The sequence below is a fragment of the Dermacentor albipictus genome, chromosome 10, assembly GCF_038994185.2.
Source record: "Dermacentor albipictus isolate Rhodes 1998 colony chromosome 10, USDA_Dalb.pri_finalv2, whole genome shotgun sequence".
Lineage (NCBI taxonomy): Eukaryota > Metazoa > Arthropoda > Arachnida > Ixodida > Ixodidae > Dermacentor > Dermacentor albipictus.
The window spans coordinates 86,381,245-86,402,043 of record NC_091830.1 but is presented as its reverse complement, the minus strand read 5'-3'; positions in this window follow the sequence as shown (position 1 = coordinate 86,402,043).

Below are 20,799 nucleotides of genomic sequence, written 5' to 3'. Positions count from 1 at the left end.
CTGCTCGCCATACGGACATGGATATCAAACAATCGGGCTTCGAACAAAGTCTTCGATGGTACGCACTTCGCGTACTTCGGACCAAGTGGAAAATAGTCACGTGACATCACGTAACTTTGACCACGCCATGGGTAATTACCAACCATGCCGACATGGATGTCAAACAAATGGGGAAATGAAAAACTGTGTGATGTTGTACACATAGTCAACCTCAAACCACGCGGTACTGGGTGTCACGTGACCGCACATACCATTTTCTAGGCCATTCATGGCTGCTCGCCATATGGACATGGATATCAAACAATCGGGCTTCGAACAAAGTCTTCGATGGTACGCACTTCGCGTACTTCGGACCAAGTGGAAAAGAGTCACGTGACATCACGTAACTTTGACCACGCCATGGGTAATTACCAACCATGCCGACATGGATGTCAAACAAATGGGGAAATGCAAAACTGTGTGATGTTGTACACTTAGTCAACCTCAAACCACGCGGTACTGGGTGTCACGTGACCACACATACCATTTTCTAGCCCATTCATGGCTACTAACCATACGGACATGGATATCAAACGATCGGGCTTCGAACATGATTTCCGACGGTACGCACTTCGCGTACTTCAGACCACGTGTAGGAGTCACGTTACACACGTAGCTTTAGCCAGACCATGGGTAAATATCAACCATACCGACATGGATATCAAACGAACGGCGTAATCAAATGTTATGCTACGGTGTAGATGTAGTTAACGTGAAATCGCGTTGTAAAGGGTGTCACGTGACCTCAGATAACTTTTGCTAGCACATGCATGATTCCTAACCATACTGACATAGATATTGAGCGATCGGGCTTCGAACAATGTTTCCGATGGCACGCTCTTCGCGTACGTAATACCACGTGACAAAGAGTCACGTGACATCACGTAACTTTAGGCTGGCCATAGTTTATCACCAATCATGCAAATGTGGATATCCAACGAACGGGGAAATCAAAACCTATGTGATGGTGTGCACGCAGTTGACGTCAAACCAAACGGTAAAGGTGTAAAGTGACAAGACGTACCTTTCGCTAGGCCATCCATGATTTCTAACCATACTGACATGGATATCAAACGATCGGGCATCGAACAAGGTTTCTAAAGGCATGCGCTTAGCGTACTTCAGACCACGTGGAAAAGAGTCGCGTGACATTATGTACCTTTAACCAGACCGTGGGAAATTACCAAGCATACCGACATGAATATGAAATGAACGGGGCAATCAAAAGCTGGGCGATGGCGGCACGTAGTTAACGCCAAATGACGTTGTAAAGTGTGTCACGTGATCTGACGTACCTTTCGCTAGCCCATGCATGATTGCTAACAATACTGACAAGGATATGAAGCGATCGGGCTTCGAACAAGGCCTCCGATGGTATGGCCTTTGTGTACGTAATACCACGAGAAAAAGAGCCACATGACATCACGTAACCTTCATCATCATCATCATCAGCCTAGTTACGCCTACTGCAGGGCAAAGGCCTCTCCCATATTTCTCCAACAGCCCCGGTCTTGTACTAATTGTGGCCATACCGGCCCTGCAAACTGCAGCAACTGCATGCCATACAAACGTAACCTTAGGCTGGCCATAGTTTATCACCAATCATGCAAATGTGGATCGCCAACTAACGGGGAAATTAAAAGCTATGCGATCATGTAGACGTAGGTAATGTCAAACCACGTGATAAAGGGCGTCACGTGACCTCACGTGCCTTTCGCTAGCCCAGAATGATTTCTAACCCTAGTGAAATGGATATCAAATGATCGGGCTTCGAACATGATTTCCTATAGTACGCACTTCGCGTACTTCGCACTACGTTGAAAAGTGACGTGACATCAATTAACTTTTGCCAGACCTTGGGTAAATACCAACCATAACGATATGGCTATCAAACGAACGGTGCAATCAAAAGCTATGGTATGGTATAGATATAGATAACGTCAAATCACGTGGTAAATAGTGTCACTTGGCAGCAGCGACGACGCATCTACTACAACGCTGAACGCCTGTCTGCATTTTGGCGCAGATTCCCCTGTCCCAGAAGCTGCAAGTTGTGCCCCCCACCAGTTCGTTCTGCAAGCGTGTCCGGGGCGTGACGTAACGTGACGTGGCGGACATACGGCAGCGATTTTCCTGGTAAAGCACGACTGTGAGCTGAGCCAATCAACTGCGGCATCGGCGGCGACGTCACAGCGCCAAAGCTTCATAAACGAGTGCTTCGCGGGAGTTCGATTCACTTGGCAGCAGCGACGACGCATCTACTACAACGCTGAACGCCTGTCTGCATTTTTGCCGCAGGTTGGTGTTTTAAGATACTATTGTACACTATTGCATACAATTTACCGTCGCTGCTGCCGGGTTTGATTGCTTTGTTTTATTTGCTTTTCTTTGCTTTGTGGAGTGCATATTTTGTATTGATAAAGTATGGCTAAGGAAATAGCGAAACTAAAAGAGGAAATGAAAGCTGAACTCGCTCAACTGAAACAGGAATTTAGGGATCAACTAAAGCAGTATCGTGAGGCATTGGAAAGGGACATGCGCAATGAGATTCGAGAAATGAAAATAGAGCACAAAAATCGAATTCAGAGCATTGAGTTTGGTCACGCCTCAGTTGAAGAACTGAAGACAAGACTGAATGCTGAAGAAACTGCAAGACGAAAACTAGAAAATGAAAACATAGTGCTTCAAGAAAGATGCAACGCCCTCGAACGCAGGGCCCGAGAACTTGAAAAACGCTTTGTGCACTGGGAGCAGTACTCGAGAAACAAAAATCTCGAAATACAAGGCGTCGTCAAAAAAGATAATGAGAATGTGCTGGACACCGTTCAGATGATTGGGAAAGTTGTCAAAGAAGAAATTGTCGAGACTGACATTGAAATATGTCACCGTGTACCCACCCGAGACCCAGAAAAATCAAATATCATTGTGCAGTTTAAATCCAGGACCAAGCACGATGCTGTACTTAACAAGGCAAAGAGGGCACGTCTTTCTAACAAGGATATTGGAAATGATAACACTCAAAATTTACGTGAACGAGCACCTATGCCCTACCCTAAAGCAACTACTCGGAAACGCTTTCGGTAGAAAACGCGACCATGGATGGAAGTCCGTCTGGTCATATAATGGCAGGATATTCGCGAGGCAGTCTGACGACACACCCATTGTAAGAATACAGCATCACGAAGACCTTTCGATGATATGCTAAATGTTGTGTTACATCTTGTACTTTCTGTTCAAAATGGAATATTTTGAATTTGCACTACCACAAAACGTTCATCTACAAGATACCAAGCTTATCTCTGTTTTGCATTTCAATTCCCGTTCCGCTATTCACAAAAGTGACAGTATCTCTTGTCTTCTCGACCAATTTTCTTTCCAGTTCGACGTCATCATGATTTCTGAAACTTGGTTTCAAAATAGCTACGATGTCGTCGGCCTGGATGGATATACTTCTTTTTACTTAAACCGTCAGAATAGGCGAGGGGGTGGCGTTGCCCTTTATACTAAAAATAATTACCATTACGAACTGATACCAGAGTTTACATTCATAATTCTTGACTGCGAGATGTTAACTGTCAAGGACAAGAAAAGGGTCTTATCAGTAATATACCGCCCTCCGAGCGGAAGTATTGAGAATTTCATTGATTGTTTTGGTAAGCTACTGGAGTTCTGTTCATTTAATAATGTTCATTTCGTCTGTGGAGGCGACTTCAACATAAATATTTTAGATAAAAATAAGCATGTGCAGGATTTAAACAATCTACTACTATCATTTGGCTTTACCAATCTGATCACTACACCAACGAGGGTTACTCAATCTACCTCATCTGCCCTTGACCTTCTTATTACAAATATAGAAACCTCAGTCTGCACCACGGGTACACTTTCTAATGATATTAGTGATCACTGCCCAGTCTTTATAGTGTACACATTAGATAACAATATCAAACAAAACATTGAATTACTTACCTACCAACACATTTCTAACGAAGCACTGGATTTATTCAGTCTAGCTGTAGGTACGCAAAACTGGGATTCCGTGTTAAGAGAAAAAAATGTTAACAAAGCGTATAACAAGTTTCTTGAACTATTTGTGCGCATCTACACTGCGCATTTCCCCTTCAAGCAAGTTAGGAAATCAAAAACGATACGAAAACCGTGGATTATGAATGAGCACATCAAAATGATAAAAAAGAAGAACCGCCTTTATCATGCGTTCTTACACTCCAGATCAGAAATTAAACTTAAGGAATTCAAAACCGAAAGAAATAAACTGAATAAAATACTAAGGCAGGCAAAAATAGATTACTATCAACGTCTGTTTTTTGAAATCGACAAGAAACGTCCGGATGCGGTTTGGAAAATAATAAATAACGTTTTAGGTCGTCAAACCAAAAGTAGTGTACCCAAGTCGATAAGCTACGCAAATTGCGAATTGATCGGTAAAGCACTGGCAGACCATTTCAATACCCATTTTGTAAATGCAAGCGTTACGCACAACCATGACTCCCAAGTCATACATTCGCTAGATAAATGTGTTTCAGCAACTATATTTATGGAGCCAACTGACGAACATGAGGTGTTTACAACAATAAAAAATCTTAATAACAGCAATGCATTGGATATTGACAATTTACAAATTAAGCCAATAAAATATGTCTTACATCACTTGCCATTTATCCGCACGTTGGTCCATATATTCAATCTAGCTATAGAATCGGCGACTTTCCCAGACGGCATGAAACGAGCTAAAGTATCTGTGCTATACAAACATGGCGATATAAATAATGTTTCTAATTATAGACCAATATCTGTCCTTCCCATTTTTTCCAAAGTGCTAGAAAAAATTTTTGCTACGCGCCTAACAAAGTTTCTAGACAGATATAATGTAATAACAGACTCACAATTTGGTTTTAGAAAAGGTAGATCTACGGAAGCCGCCCTTTTATCCTTGAAAGAAAGTATTGTGCAAAGCATAGACAACGGAGAATTCGCCCTTGGGCTCTTCATCGATTTTAGCAAGGCATTTGATTCCATCAGTCATGACATTCTTAAATATAAACTATCAATATATGGAGTACGCGGACATCCACTCGCTTTAATGGATTCATATCTCAGAAATAGAGCTCAGTGTGTATGTATTAACAACGTCCTATCTTCTTTCTTGACACTTAAAAATGGAGTGCCGCAAGGGAGTGTTTTGGGCCCTCTATTATTTAACTTATATATCAATGACTTAGTAAATATAGATCCTACAGTTGATTTCTTTATATATGCGGATGATAGCACTATACTCTTCTGTGGAAAAGACGCAAACGAACTAATTATCAGATGTAATGCATTGCTAATGAAATTATCTGATTGGTCACCTTCAAATGTGATCAGAATTAATCCCACTAAAACGAAAGCTATTCTTTTCAGAGCCAGAAACAAACCTTTTCAGTTGGAACATTCAATCACTTATTTAGGCAAACACATAGCACTAGTTAATGAACATAAAACACTTGGAGTAATATTTTCATGTCATTTGAGTTGGGATGCCCATTTTAATAACCTTAGAAACAAGTTTTCTGCAGTCGCCGGTGATCTATCTCGCTGTAGAGCTTACATGCCGACAAAAGCCAAGCTACAAATTTATCATGCATTGTTCACCTCGCAATTTAATTACTGCAGTTTAGTATGGGCAACGACAACGCGAACTAACATAAATAAAATAGTTACATTACAAAAGACACTTTTCCGACACATCGCTAATATTGAAGCCCGATCAACAACAAAAACATTATCGCAAACATACCAAATCATATGGGTAGATCGATACTACGAATATCGTCTTTTACAAATATTTTATTTTGCAAGGAAAGAATGGAGAGATTTTCTTACATCACTAGCGACCTTGCAGCACCATGACATACCTGTGCATTTAAGAAATCCTGAACCTTGGCTTGTACCGCGCTTTCGCACCGAGTATAAGTTGCAATCTATTAAACACAATTTGCCGAAAATGCTAAATAATCATGTTCACGCTAATAAATTCTCTCGTAAAGAGTTGAAGATGTATTTCGTTAACCTATAGCACATATATTCATGTATAACGATGCATATAAATGTCTATGTTTTTTCTTGTTTGCCTATTTGTTTACTTGTATAAAAAAAGGCATCTTTTTTTACATATCGATTCATAAGCATGTAACTCAGTTTTTTTCCAATTTTATGTTTAGTTTATGTTTAGTAAACTTCTACTTACATTTTTTGTACTAAAAAGTTATTGTTATCGCGTTGCCATGTATAACGCCTCCTGGGTCCAGTCAAGCTGCTGACGGCAGCTTTTAGCCCGGGAGGACGTTTCTAGTCTGTACTAGAAGAAGAATAAACTTGAACTTGAACTTGAACTTGAACGTCCTCTTAGGACCTAAATGAAATTATAACTCAGTCACCTTTTGCTACCCCATGCATGATTCCTAACCATACTGATATGGATATTAAACGATCGGGCTTCAAACATGATTTCCTTATGGTACGCACTTCTCGTACTTCAGACCACGTTGAAGAGTCACGTGACATCACGTAAATTTATCCAGACTTTCGGTAACTACCAATAATGCCAATATCGATGTCCAACGATCGGGGAAATGAAAAAGCTATGCGATAGTGTACAGGCATTTATTTTCAAATCACGTGGTAAAGGGTGTCACGTGACCTCACATACCTTTCGATAGCCCATGCATGATTTCTAACACTAGTGACATGGATACGAAGCGATCGGGCTTCGATGAAGGTTTCCGATGGTACGCACTTCGCGTACTTCAGTCCACGTGTAAGAGTCACGGGAGATCAGGTAACTTTAGCCAGGCCATGGTTAAATATCAAGCATACCGACATGGTTATCAAACGAACGGGGCAATAAAAACCTATGCGATAGTGTAGATGTAGTTGTCAAACCACGCGGTAAAGGCTGTCATGTGGCCACACGGACCTTTCGCTAGCCCACGCACGATTTCTAACCATACTGACATGGATCTTCGTTCATTTGGTATTCGCGATGTATTTAGCCGCAGTTTGTCTAGATTTGTTGCTGCAATGTACGTTGAACCTGGACTTTGTTACGTGTTAGAGAGTATACGGAGCTAGGACTTGCAAAACTATGCGTTCATGGTTTGCTTATGCAGAATACTTTGTCTGCTCTGGTTTGGGTCAGCCCCGTTAGCAAAGAGCAGCACATTAGTTAATCATCCATTCCCTGCAGCACTCTCTCCTGTACGAGCCAGAGCGAAGCGTAGGTAAAAAAGAGAGCTAATATATATTTAACTCTATATTGTAGAGTGGATTGGCGAAAATGACGAGTTTACGAAGTCACACAGTCGTTTTAATGCTTGATGGACAAGGTGTACTGAAGGCACTGGGCAGTGGGCATGACCGGACATACTGGCGAACGAAACGGTACATACCGCGCCAGTAGTACCGAAGCTGGAGGCGAGAGTATGTCTTTAATACACCAGCGTGGCCGCATTGTGGGTCGTCGTGGAACGTGGCGCAGATGTCGGAGCGGAGGTGTCGGGGTATAACAAGCAAACACTTACGACCGCTGGAATTGTAGTTGCGGCGGAACAGCAGGTTATCTCGAATGATGAAGTGCGTGGCTTGGCGACGAAGCGTCCGAGAGGTCGGTGCTGGCGAGTGGCTGGACAGGAAGTCGATAAGCGAAGAGATCCATGGGTCTTTGCGCTGCTCTGATAGCATGTCGGAAATGTTGAGGGCGAAGGCACCGCAGGAATAAATAGGCGAGCGGACAGGACCAGAGGGCAGGGGTGACCGGGATTGAGCGTCTGCGTCTGAATGCTTTCGGCCTGAGCGATAAACAACGCGGATGTCGTATTCTTGTAGGCGCAATGCCCAACGGGCAAGCCGACCAGTTGGATCTTTTAGAGAAGATAACCAGCATAGGGCATGATGGTCGGTCACGATGTCAAATGGACGCCCGTACACATAAGGACGGAATTTGCCGATAGCCCAAATGATGGCCAGACATTCTTTTTCAGTAACCGAGTAGTTCGCCTCGGCTTTGGTAAGGGTGCGGCTGGCATACGCGACGACGTACTCTTCGAAGCCATCCTTGCGTTGTGCAAGGACAGCGCCGAGCCCGACACCACTAGCGTCCGTATGGATCTCAGTTGGAGGAGAGGGATCAAAGTGTCGCAGTACTGGAGGCGAGGTGAGAACGCGTCGCAGTTCTTGGAATGCGTCGTCGCATGCCGAGGACCAGGCTGATAGGTCAGAACTGCCGGTAAGAAGCTGCGTCAAGGGGGCAATGATAGAGGCGAAGTTACGGATGAAGCGTCGGAAATATGAGCACAGGCCAATGAAGCTGCGAAGCTCTTTCATGGTGGTTGGTTGAGGGAACTCGGATACGGCGCTAAGTTTTGTGGGGTCCGGAAGGATACCGTCTTTTGACACTACATGGCCGAGAATAGTAAGCGTACGAGCGCCGAAGTGGCATTTCTTAAAATTTACTTGCAGTCCTGCAGTGGAGAGGCACGCAAGTACTTGCTCGAGGCGGTTGAGGTGCGACGCAAAGTCGGTGGAAAAAACCACAATGTCATCCAAGTAGCAGAGGCACGTTTTCCACTTCAGCCCTCGAAGAATGGTGTCCATCATTCGCTCGAAAGTGGCAGGCGCGTTGCAGAGACCGAACGGCATGACAGTAAATTCATATAGCCCATCAGGCGTTACGAAGGCCGTCTTTTGACGATCGGCCTCTGCCATTGGCACTTGCCAGTACCCGGAGCGCAAATCTAGCGAAGAAAAGAATTCCGCGCCCTGCAAACAGTCCAAGGCATCGTCGATGCGCGGCAGAGTATAGACATCTTTGTGCGTTATTCGGTTAAGGCGGCGATAGTCGACGCAGAACCGAATGGAGCCATCTTTTTTTTTTAACGAGGACAACCGGAGATGCCCAGGGACTGTTAGAGGGCTGGATGATGCCACGCTCCAGCATGTCTTCAACGTGCTGGTCGATGATACGGCGTTCAGCAGCCGACACACGATACGGACGCTGGCGCAATGGTGTTTGTGGACCGGTGTCGATACGGTGAACGACTGCGGACGCTCGGCCCAAGGATGGTTGGTCAATGTCGAATGAGGAACGAAAGCGTTGGAGGAGCTTGATAATTTCTGTGTGCTGCGCAGGTGTGAGTTCCGCGTCGACGGCACGAGCGAAGACGTCTACAGGGGCATCAGTCGCGGCCGGAGGAGTGACGGAACAAATCGGAAGTGATGCCGAATCACCAAACGTGGTGGCCGGGAGAACGCTGTCGAAAGCTTCAGCGGTACCCAGGCACTCGCCGCGGAGTAGGGATGATGGGCAGGCGGACGGATTGCACACGTAAAGGGCAGCTGAACCGTCGCAAAAAGTGACGACAGCAAACGGAAGCAGAAAGTTCCGGCGGCGCGCACAAGTGGCCGACGGTGTAAACAGAACAGATGAGTTTGCAGCAGAGTTACATGACACAGGAACCAGAGCGGCGGAGAAAGGTGCGATATCGATGTCGGAGGCGGCAACAACTTTAGGAGAAGAATGGTCGTCAGGGTCGAAGCACGGCACTGATAATGTAAGTTCGGCACGAGCGCAGTCGATAAGTGCTTGATTGACAGATAGGAAGTTCCATCCAAGAATAAGTCGTGTGACGAACGAGATAGGATGACAAATTCTATAACATACATAACGTTTCGAATGACAACCCGTGCTGTGCACGGCGCTGAAGGCTGAATGCGATGCGAGGTTGCCGTACGCAGAGAAAGAGAGGTAAGGGGAATGGTCACTTTGTTCAAATTGCGGCAAAGCTTCTCACTAATAATAGAAACGGCGGCTCCGGTGTCGATAAGCGCGTGTACGGTGACGCCGTCTACGGACAGTTCAATTTCGTTCGCCGGGTTAGAATAAGGCCTTGAAATGTTCGACGTAAACGCAGTTCTGGCCTCTGGAACTGCGACTGTTAGTTTTCCTCTCGGGCTGGGCTGGGTCGGCGAACCATCGGGGAAATGGATCGGCGACGTGGGGAAGGTGACCGACGGGCATCGAAAGGGAGGCGACTGTAAGATGAGTCCGGCGGAAGGCTAGATGGGTCCTGACGCGGAAGTCGAGCAGGCCTGTAGCTTGAGGCGCCGCCACTGTCAGGTAAACGGGGGCTGCGACGGCGGCAAAATCGTGCTACGTGGCCCGGAAAATGGCAGAAATAGCATATTGGCCGGATGTCGGATGTACGCCACGGGTTGACGACAGGGGCTCCAGCGGCCGAGTAAGGGACGACCATCGGGCGTGAAGGTGGCGGCGGCGGCACATGGAAGGTGCCAGTGGCCCGGTAGGCATCAGAAGCCGGAGGAGCGTAAGGCCGGGCGACGACGTCAGCGTACGTTAGCGGCCCATCTGCAGGCTGCGGAGGAGGGGCAGATGGCAGCGCCGCGGCAACTTGGGTCTGGCTAGTTCCGATGCGAACGTTCATTCCTGCTCTGGTTGAACCGCCCACTCGAAGCTCACATCGAAAACAGCGCGAGAGTTCTCTTGAAGTAATTGTTTGAAACTGATTGCGTTAGAAAGCTTCGTGATTGTCTTGTTCCACAGGGTCTGCCACCAGCGTAGTTGTTCTGCTTCTCGCTCGCAACTGTTATGCTGGCATGCCTCTTCGCTGCTCATAACCGCCAAGCGTTCTTCACGGACCAGCAAATTGTCGTCTTCTGCGGCATTACTTTAAGCGTCTAAGGAAGGTGTAGTTTCTGTGTTCGGCGCTTTTATGAAGACCCATATTTTTCCACACTCAATGTGCGCTTTAGTCGTACGTCGTTCACTTGGATACAATGGTCGGCCGATTCTGGAGGCGACGTCTACGCTAGAGCTCTTGAACCGGCTTTTTCATTGTCTGTTCAGATTTCTTTAATACTTGCCTCTTGTTCTGCCGGCACATGCCGGCGCCGTTCCACATATGAAATGAGAGGAACTGGCCTAGAATGCGCAAATACACAGGTGCCCAAGTTGTCTATTCCAGCCAACAACTATGGTGGGACATATGCATTGGCCCAAGTGTTCTACTTGTAAAGGGACAAGCAATAATTGCGTTGAAATGCAAGAAAACCAGGCAAAAGTATTTCCCCGACCCCCACAAACTTAACAAGACATCAAACTTAACAAGGAAACAAGCCCTGCGCTGGAGGACTACAGGGCGTGCCAAACAAAGGCGTTTTCGTACGCACCCTCCACATGCATACAGCCTCCGGGGCCGGGTGTGAACCCGCCACATTGTAGCAGAGCAGCACAACGCCTTAAGCCACTGAGCTACCCCGAAGGGTGCCAGACAAGGGTTTTTGACCCTTATATGCGTGCTGTTAGATCGAAGCAGGGCTTGTTGGCCATTACATAGAGGCAGTGCAGGACGAACCAAGGGCGCTCAGATGCCAAACTGAGGGAGTGGACCATACAGTTAGCGCAGAAAGAAAACAGGCCAGTACAGATCACGTGATGGTGTCACGTGACCACCCCAACCTCTCGCTACCCCATGCATGATTCCTAACCATACTGGCGTGGATATCAAACGATCGGGCTTCAAACAGGATTTCCGATGGTACGCACTTCGCTTACTTCGGACCACGTTGAAGAGTCACGTGACATCACGTAACTTAAGGCAGACCTTCTGTCATTACCAATCATGCCGATATGGATATAGAACGATCGGGGAAATCAAAAGCTATGCGATGGTGTACACGCATTTAATGTCAAATCACGTGGTAAAGGGTGTCACGTGACCTCACGTACCCTTCGCTAGCCAATGCATGATTCCTAACCATGGTGACATGGATATCTTACGATCGGGCTTGGAGCATGATTTCCGATGTACGAACTTCGCATACTTCAAACCAAGTTGAAGAGTTACGTGACATCACGTAGTTTAGCCATACCTTGGGTATTTACCAAGCCAACCGGTATGAATATCAAACGAACGGGGCAATGCAAAGCTATGCGGTGGTGTACATGTAGTTAACGTCAAATCATGTGGTAAAGGGTGTCACGTGACCACACGTACCTTTCTTTAGCCCATGCATGTTTCCTAAGCATAATGGCATGGAGTTCAAACGTTCGGGCTTCGAACACGGTTTCCGATGGTACGCAATTCCGCGCACATCAGACCACGTGGAAGAGTCACGTGAGATCACATAACTTTAGCCAGACTTTCGGTAATTTCCAACCTTACCGACATGGATATCAAACGAATGGGGCACTGAAAACCTATTTGATTGTGTACACGTTGTTGAGGTCAAACCACGCGGTAAAGTGTGTCACCTGAGCGCACGTACCTTTTGCTCGCCCATGCATGATTTATAACCCTACTGACATGGATATCAAACGACCGGGCTTCGAATAAGGTTTTCGAAGGCACGCACTTCGCGCACTTCAGACCAGTATTGCACATGTGTGAGTGAGGATCCACTCCGTCAGACATTGTTTCAGACCACGTGGAAAAGAGTCGCGTGACATTCCTTAAGTTTAGCCAGACCATGGGTAATTACTAAGCTTGCCGACATGGATATCAATCGAACGGGGCCATCAAAAGTTATGCGATGTTGTACACGTAGTTAATGTCAAATCACGTTGTAAAGTGTGTCACGTGATCTGTCGTACCTTTCTCTAGCCGATTCATGATTGCTAACAATACTGATATGGATATGAAACGATCGGGCTTCGAACAATGTTTTCGATAGAGCGCTCTTCGCGTACGTAATACCACGTGACAAAGAGTCACAGGACATCACGTCAAATTAGCCAGACTGTGGGTAGTTATCGAACGTACCGAGATGGATATTAGACGAACGAGGCATTCAAAAGCTATGCGATGGTGTACACGTAGCAAATGTCAGATGACGTGACAAAGAGTCACGGGACATCACGTCAAATTAGCCAGACTGTGGGTAGTTATCGAACGTACCGATATGGATATTAGACGAACGGGGCATTCAAAAGCTATGCGATGGTATACACGTAGCAAATGTCAGATGACGTGCTAAAGGGTGTCACATGACTTCACCTAACTTTCGCTAGCTCATGCATGGTTCCTAACCATACTCACATGGATATCAAACAATCAGGCTTCGAACAAGGTCTCCGATAGAACGCACATCGCGTACTTCGGACCAAGTGGAAAAGAGTCACGTGACATCACGTAACTTTGACCAGGCCATGGGTAATTACCAACCATGCCAACATGGATGTCAAACAAATGGGGAAATGCAAAACTGTGTGATGTACACTTAGTCAACCTCAAACCACGCGGTACTGGGTGTCACGTGACCACACATACCATTTTCTAGCCCATTCATGGCTGCTCGCCATATGGACATGGATATCAAACAATCAGGCTTCGAACAAAGTCTTCGATGGTACGCACTTCGCGTACTTCGGACCAAGTGGAAAATAGTCACGTGACATCACGTAACTTTGACCACGCCATGGGTAATTACCAACCATGCCGACATGGATGTCAAACAAATGGGGAAATGCAAAACTGTGTGATGTAAACTTAGTCAACCTCAAACCACGCGGTACTGGGTGTCACGTGACCACACATACCATTTTCTAGCCCATTCATGGCTGCTCGCCATATGGACATGGATATCAAACAATCAGGCTTCGAACAAAGTCTTCGATGGTACGCACTTCGCGTACTTCGGACCAAGTGGAAAATAGTCACGTGACATCACGTAACTTTGACCACGCCATGGGTAATTACCAACCATGCCGACATGGATGTCAAACAAATGGGGAAATGCAAAACTGTGTGATGTTGTACACATAGTCAACCTCAAACCACGCGGTACTGGGTGTCACGTGACCACACATACCATTTTCTAGCCCATTCATGGCTGCTCGCCATATGGACATGGATATCAAACAATCGGGCTTCGAACAAAGTCTTCGATGGTACGCACTTCGCGTACTTCGGACCAAGTGGAAAATAGTCACGTGACATCACGTAACTTTGACCACGCCATGGGTAATTACCAACCATGCCGACATGGATGTCAAACAAATGGGGAAATGCAAAACTGTGTGATGTTGTACACTTAGTCAACCTCAAACCACGCGGTACTGGGTGTCACGTGACCACACATACCATTTTCTAGCCCATTCATGGCTACTAACCATACGGACATGGATATCAAACGATCGGGCTTCGAACATGATTTCCGACGGTACGCACTTCGCGTACTTCAGACCACGTGTAGGAGTCACGTGACACACGTACCTTTAGCCAGACCATGGGTAAATGTCAACCAAACCGACATGGATATCAAACGGACGGCGCAATCAAATTTTATGCTACGGTGTAGATGTAGTTAACATGAAATCGCGTTGTAAAGGGTGTCACGTGACCTCAGATAACTTTTGCTAGCACATGCATGATTCCTAACCATACTGACATAGATATTGAGCGATCGGGCTTCGAACAATGTTTCCGATGGCACGCTCTTCGCATACGTAATACCACGTGATAAAGAGTCACGTAACACCACGTATCTTTAGGCTGGCCATAGTTTATCAACAATCATGCAAATGTGGATATCCAACGAACGGGGAAATCAAAACCTACGTGATGGTGTGCACGCAGTTGACGTCAAACCAAACGGTAAAGGTGTAAAGTGACAAGACGTACCTTTCGCTAGCCCATCCATGATTTCTAACCATACTGACATGGATATCAAACGATCGGGCATCGAACAAGGTTTCTCAAGGCATGCGCTTAGCGTACTTCAGACCACGTGGAAAAGAGTCGCGTGACATTAGGTACCTTTAACCAGACCGTGGGAAATTACCAAGCATACCGACATGAATATGAAATGAACGGGGCAATCAAAAGCTGGGCGATGGCGGCACGTAGTTAACGCCAAATGACGTTGTAAAGTGTGTCACGTGATCTGACGTACCTTTCGCTAGCCCATGCATGATTGCTAACAATACTGACAAGGATATGAAGCGATCGGGCTTCGAACAAGGCCTCCGATGGTATGGCCTTTGTTTACGTAATACCACGAGAAAAAGAGCCACATGACATCACGTAACCTTCATCATCATCATCATCATCAGCCTAGTTACGCCTACTGCAGGGCAAAGGCCTCTCCCATATTTCTCCAACAGCCCCGGTCATGTACTAATTGTGGCCATACCGTCCCTGCAAACTGCAGCAACTGCATGCCATACAAACGTAACCTTAGGCTGGCCATAGTTTATCACCAATCATGCAAATGTGGATCGCCAACTAACGGGGAAATTAAAATCTATGCGATCATGTACACGTAGGTAATGTCAAACCACGTGATAAAGGACGTCACGTGACCTCACGTGCCTTTCGCTAGCCCAGAATGATTTCTAACCCTAGTGAAATGGATATCAAATGATCGGGCTTCGAACATGATTTCCTATAGTACGCACTTCGCGTACTTCGCACTACGTTGAAAAGTGACGTGACATCAATTAACTTTTGCCAGACCTTGGGTAAATACCAACCATAACGATATGGATATCAAACGAACGGTGCAATAAAAAGCTATGGTATGGTATAGATATAGATAACGTCAAATCACGTGGTAAATAGTTTCACGTCCTCTCAGGACCTAAATGAAATTCTAACTCAGTCACCTTTTGCTACCCCATGCATGATTCCTAACCATACCGATATGGATATCAAACGATCGGGCTTCAAACGTCATTTCCGATGGTACGCACTTCTCCTACTTCAGACCACGTTGAAGAGTCACGTGACATCACGTAAATTTATCCAGACTTTCGGTAACTACCAATAATGCCAATATCGATGTCCAACGATCGGGGAAATGAAAAAGCTATGCGATAGTGTACAGGCATTTATTTTCAAATCACGTGGTAAAGGGTGTCACGTGACCTCACATACCTTTCGATAGCCCATGCATGATTTCTAACACTAGTGACATGGATACGAAGCGATCGGGCTTCGATGAAGGTTTCCGATGGTACGCACTTCGCGTACTTCAGTCCACGTGTAAGAGTCACGGGAGATCAGGTAACTTTAGCCAGGCCATGGTTAAATATCAAGCATACCGACATGGTTATCAAACGAACGGGGCAATAAAAACCTATGCGATAGTGTAGATGTAGTTGTGAAACCACGCGGTAAAGGTTGTCATGTGGCCACACGTACCTTTCGCTAGCCCACGCACGATTTCTAACCATACTGACATGGATCTTCGTTCACTTGGTATTCGCGATGTATTTAGCCGCAGTTTGTCTAGATTTGTTGCTGCATTGTAAGTTGAACCTGGACTTGGTTACGTGTTAGAGAGTATATGGAGCTAGGACTTGCAAAACTATGCGTTCATGGTTTGCTTATGCAGAATACTTTGTCTGCTCTGGTTTGGGTCAGCCCCGTTAGCAAAGAGCAGCACATGAGTTAATCACCCATTCCCTGCAGCACTCTCTCCTGTACGAGCCAGAACGAAGCGTAGGGAAAAAAGAGAGCCAATATATATTTAACTCTATATTGTAGAGTGGATTGGCGAAAATGACGAGTTTACGAAGTCACAAAGTCGTTTTAATGCTTGATGGACAAGGTTTAATTAGGCTAGTTCCGATGCGAACGTTCATTCCTGCTCTGGCTGAACCGCCCACTCGAAGCTCACATCGACAACAGCGCAAGAGTTCTCTTGAAGTAATTGTTTGAAACTGATTGCGTTAGAAAGCTTCGTGATTGTCTTGTTCCACAGGGTCTGCCGCCAGCGTAGTTGTTCTGCTTCTCGCTCGCAACTGTTATGCTGGCATGCCTCTTCGCTGCTCATAACCGCCAAGCGTTCTTCACGGACCAGCAAATTGTCGTCTTCTGCGGCATTACTTTTAGCGTCTAAGGAAGGTGTCGTTTCTGTGTTCGGCGCTTTTATGAAGACCCATATTTTTCCACACTCAATGTGCGCTTTAGTCGTATGTCGTTCACTTGGATACAATGGTCGGCCGATTCTGGAGGCGACGTCTACGCTAGAGCTCTTGAACCGGCTTTTTCATTGTCTGTTCAGATTTCTTTAATACTTGCCTCTTGTTCTGCCGGCACATCCCGGCGCCGTTCCACATATGAAATGAGAGGAACTGGCCTAGAATGCGCAAATACACAGGTGCCCAAGTTGTCTATTCCAGCCAACAACTATGGTGGGACATATGCATTGGCCCAAGTTGTCTACTTGTAAAGGGACAAGCAATAATTGCGTTGAAATGCAAGAAAACCAGGCAAAAGTATTTCCCCGACCCCCACAAACTTAACAAGACATCAAACTTAACAAGATATCAAACTTAACAAGGAAACAAGCCCTGCGCTGGAGGACTACAGGGCGTGCCAAACAAAGGCGTTTTCGTACGCACCCTCCACATGCATACAGCCTCCGGGGCCGGGTGTGAACCCGCCACATTGTAGCGCAGCAGCACAACGCCTTAAGCCACTGAGCTACCCCGAAGGGTGCCAGACAAGGGTTTTTGACCCTTATATGCGTGCTGTTAGATCGAAGCAGGGCTCGTTGGCCATTACATAGAGGCAGTGCAGGAAGAACCAAGGGCGCTCAGTTGCCAAACTGAGGGAGTGGACCATACAGTTAGTGCAGAAAGAAAACAGGCCAGTACAGATCACGTGATGGTGTCACGTGACCACCCCAACCTCTCGCTACCCCATGCATGATTCCTAACCATACTTACGTGGATATCAAACGATCGGGCGTCAAACAGGATTTCCGATGGTGCGCACTTCGCTTACTTCGGACCACGTTGAAGAGTCACGTGACATCACGTAACTTTAGGCAGACCTTCTGTCATTACCAATCATGCCGATATGGATATCGAACGATCGGGGAAATCAAAAGCTATGCGATGGTGTACACGCATTTAATGTCAAATCACGTGGTAAAGGGTGTCACGTGACCTCACGTACCCTTCGCTAGCCAATGCATGATTCCTAACCATGGTGACATGGATATCTTACGATCGGGCTTCGAACATGATTTCCGATGGTACGAACTTCGCATACTTCAAACCAAGTTGAAGAGTTACGTGACATCACGTAGTTTAGCCAGACCTTGGGTATTTACCAACCCAACCGGTATGGATAACAAACGAACGGGGCAATGCAAAGCTATGCGGTGGTGTACATGTAGTTAACGTCAAATCAGGTGCTAAAGGGTGTCACGTGACCACACGTACCTTTCTTGAGCCCATGCATGTTTCCTAAGCATAATGGCATGGAGTTCAAACGTTCGGGCTTCGAACACGGTTTCCGATGGTACGCAATTCCGCGCACATCAGACCACGTGGAACAGTCACGTGAGATCACATAACTTTAGCCAGACTTTCGGTAATTTCCAACCTTACCTTCATGGATATCAAACGATTGGGGCACTGAAAACCTATGTGATTGTGTACACGTTGTTGAGGTCAAACCACGCGGTAAAGTGTGTCACCTGAGCGCACGTACCTTTTGCTCGCCCATGCATGATTTATAACCCTACTGACATGGATATCAAACGACCGGGCTTCGAATAAGGTTTTCGAAGGCACGCACTTCGCGCACTTCAGACCAGTATTGCACATGTGTGAGTGAGGATCCACTCCGTCAGACATTGTTTCAGACCACGTGGAAAAGAGTCGCGTGACATTCCTTAAGTTTAGCCAGACCATGGGTAATTACTAAGCTTGCCGACATGGATATCAATCGAACGGGGCCATCAAGAGTTATGCGATGTTGTACACGTAGTTAATGTCAAATCACGTTGCAAAGTGTGTCACGTGATCTGTCGTACCTTTCTCTAGCCGATTCATGATTGCTAACAATACTGATATGGATATCAAACGATCGGGCTTCGAACAATGTTTTCGATAGAGCGCTCTTCGCGTACGTAATACCACGTGACAAAGAGTCACAGGACATCACGTCAAATTAGCCAGACTGTGGGTAGTTATCGAACGTACCGAGATGAATATTAGACGAACGAGGCATTCAAAAGCTATGCGATGGTGTACACGTAGCAAATGTCAGATGACGTGACAAAGAGTCACGGGACATCACGTCAAATTAGCCAGACTGTGGGTAGTTATCGAACGTACCGATATGGATATTAGACGAACGGGGCATTCAAAAGCTATGCGATGGTATACACGTAGCAAATGTCAGATGACGTGCTAAAGGGTGTCACATGACTTCACCTAACTTTCGCTAGCTCATGCATGGTTCCTAACCATACTCACATGGATATCAAACAATCAGGCTTCGAACAAGGTCTCCGATAGAACGCACATCGCGTACTTCGGACCAAGTGGAAAAGAGTCACGTGACATCACGTAACTTTGACCAGGCCATGGGTAATTACCAACCATGCCGACATGGATGTCAAACAAATGGGGAAATGCAAAACTGTGTGATGTACACTTAGTCAACCTCAAACCACGCGGTACTGGGTGTCACGTGACCACACATACCATTTTCTAGCCCATTCATGGCTGCTCGCCATATGGACATGGATATCAAACAATCAGGCTTCGAACAAAGTCTTCGATGGTACGCACTTCGCGTAGTTCGGACCAAGTGGAAAATAGTCACGTGACATCACGTAACTTTGACCACGCCATGGGTAATTACCAACCATGCCGACATGGATGTCAAACAAATGGGGAAATGCAAAACTGTGTGATGTTGTACACATAGTCAACCTCAAACCACGCGGTACTGGGTGTCACGTGACCACACATACCATTTTCTAGCCCATTCATGGCTGCTCGCCATACGGACATGGATATCAAACAATCGGGCTTCGAACAAAGTCTTCGATGGTACGCACTTCGCGTACTTCGGACCAAGTGGAAAATAGTCACGTGACGTCACGTAACTTTGACCACGCCATGGGTAATTACCAACCATGCCGACATGGATGTCAAACAAATGGGGAAATGAAAAACTGTGTGATGTTGTACACATAGTCAACCTCAAACCACGCGGTACTGGGTGTCACGTGACCGCACATACCATTTTCTAGGCCATTCATGGCTGCTCGCCATATGGACATGGATATCAAACAATCGGGCTTCGAACAAAGTCTTCGATGGTACGCACTTCGCGTACTTCGGACCAAGTGGAAAAGAGTCACGTGACATCACGTAACTTTGACCACGCCATGGGTAATTACCAACCATGCCGACATGGATGTCAAACAAATGGGGAAATGCAAAACTGTGTGATGTTGTACACTTAGTCAACCTCAAACCACGCGGTACTGGGTGTCACGTGACCACACATACCATTTTCTAGCCCATTCATGGCTACTAACCATACGGACATGGATATCAAACGATCGGGCTTCGAACATGATTTCCGACGGTACGCACTTCGCGTACTTCAGACCACGTGTAGGAGTCACGTTACACACGTAGCTTTAGCCAGACCATGGGTAAATATCAACCATACCGACATGGATATCAAACGAACGGCGTAATCAAATGTTATGCTACGGTGTAGATGTAGTTAACGTGAAATCGCGTTGTAAAGGGTGTCACGTGACCTCAGATAACTTTTGCTAGCACATGCATGATTCCTAACCATACTGACATAGATATTGAGCGATCGGGCTTCGAACAATGTTTCCGATGGCACGCTCTTCGCGTACGTAATACCACGTGACAAAGAGTCACGTGACATCACGTAACTTTAGGCTGGCCATAGT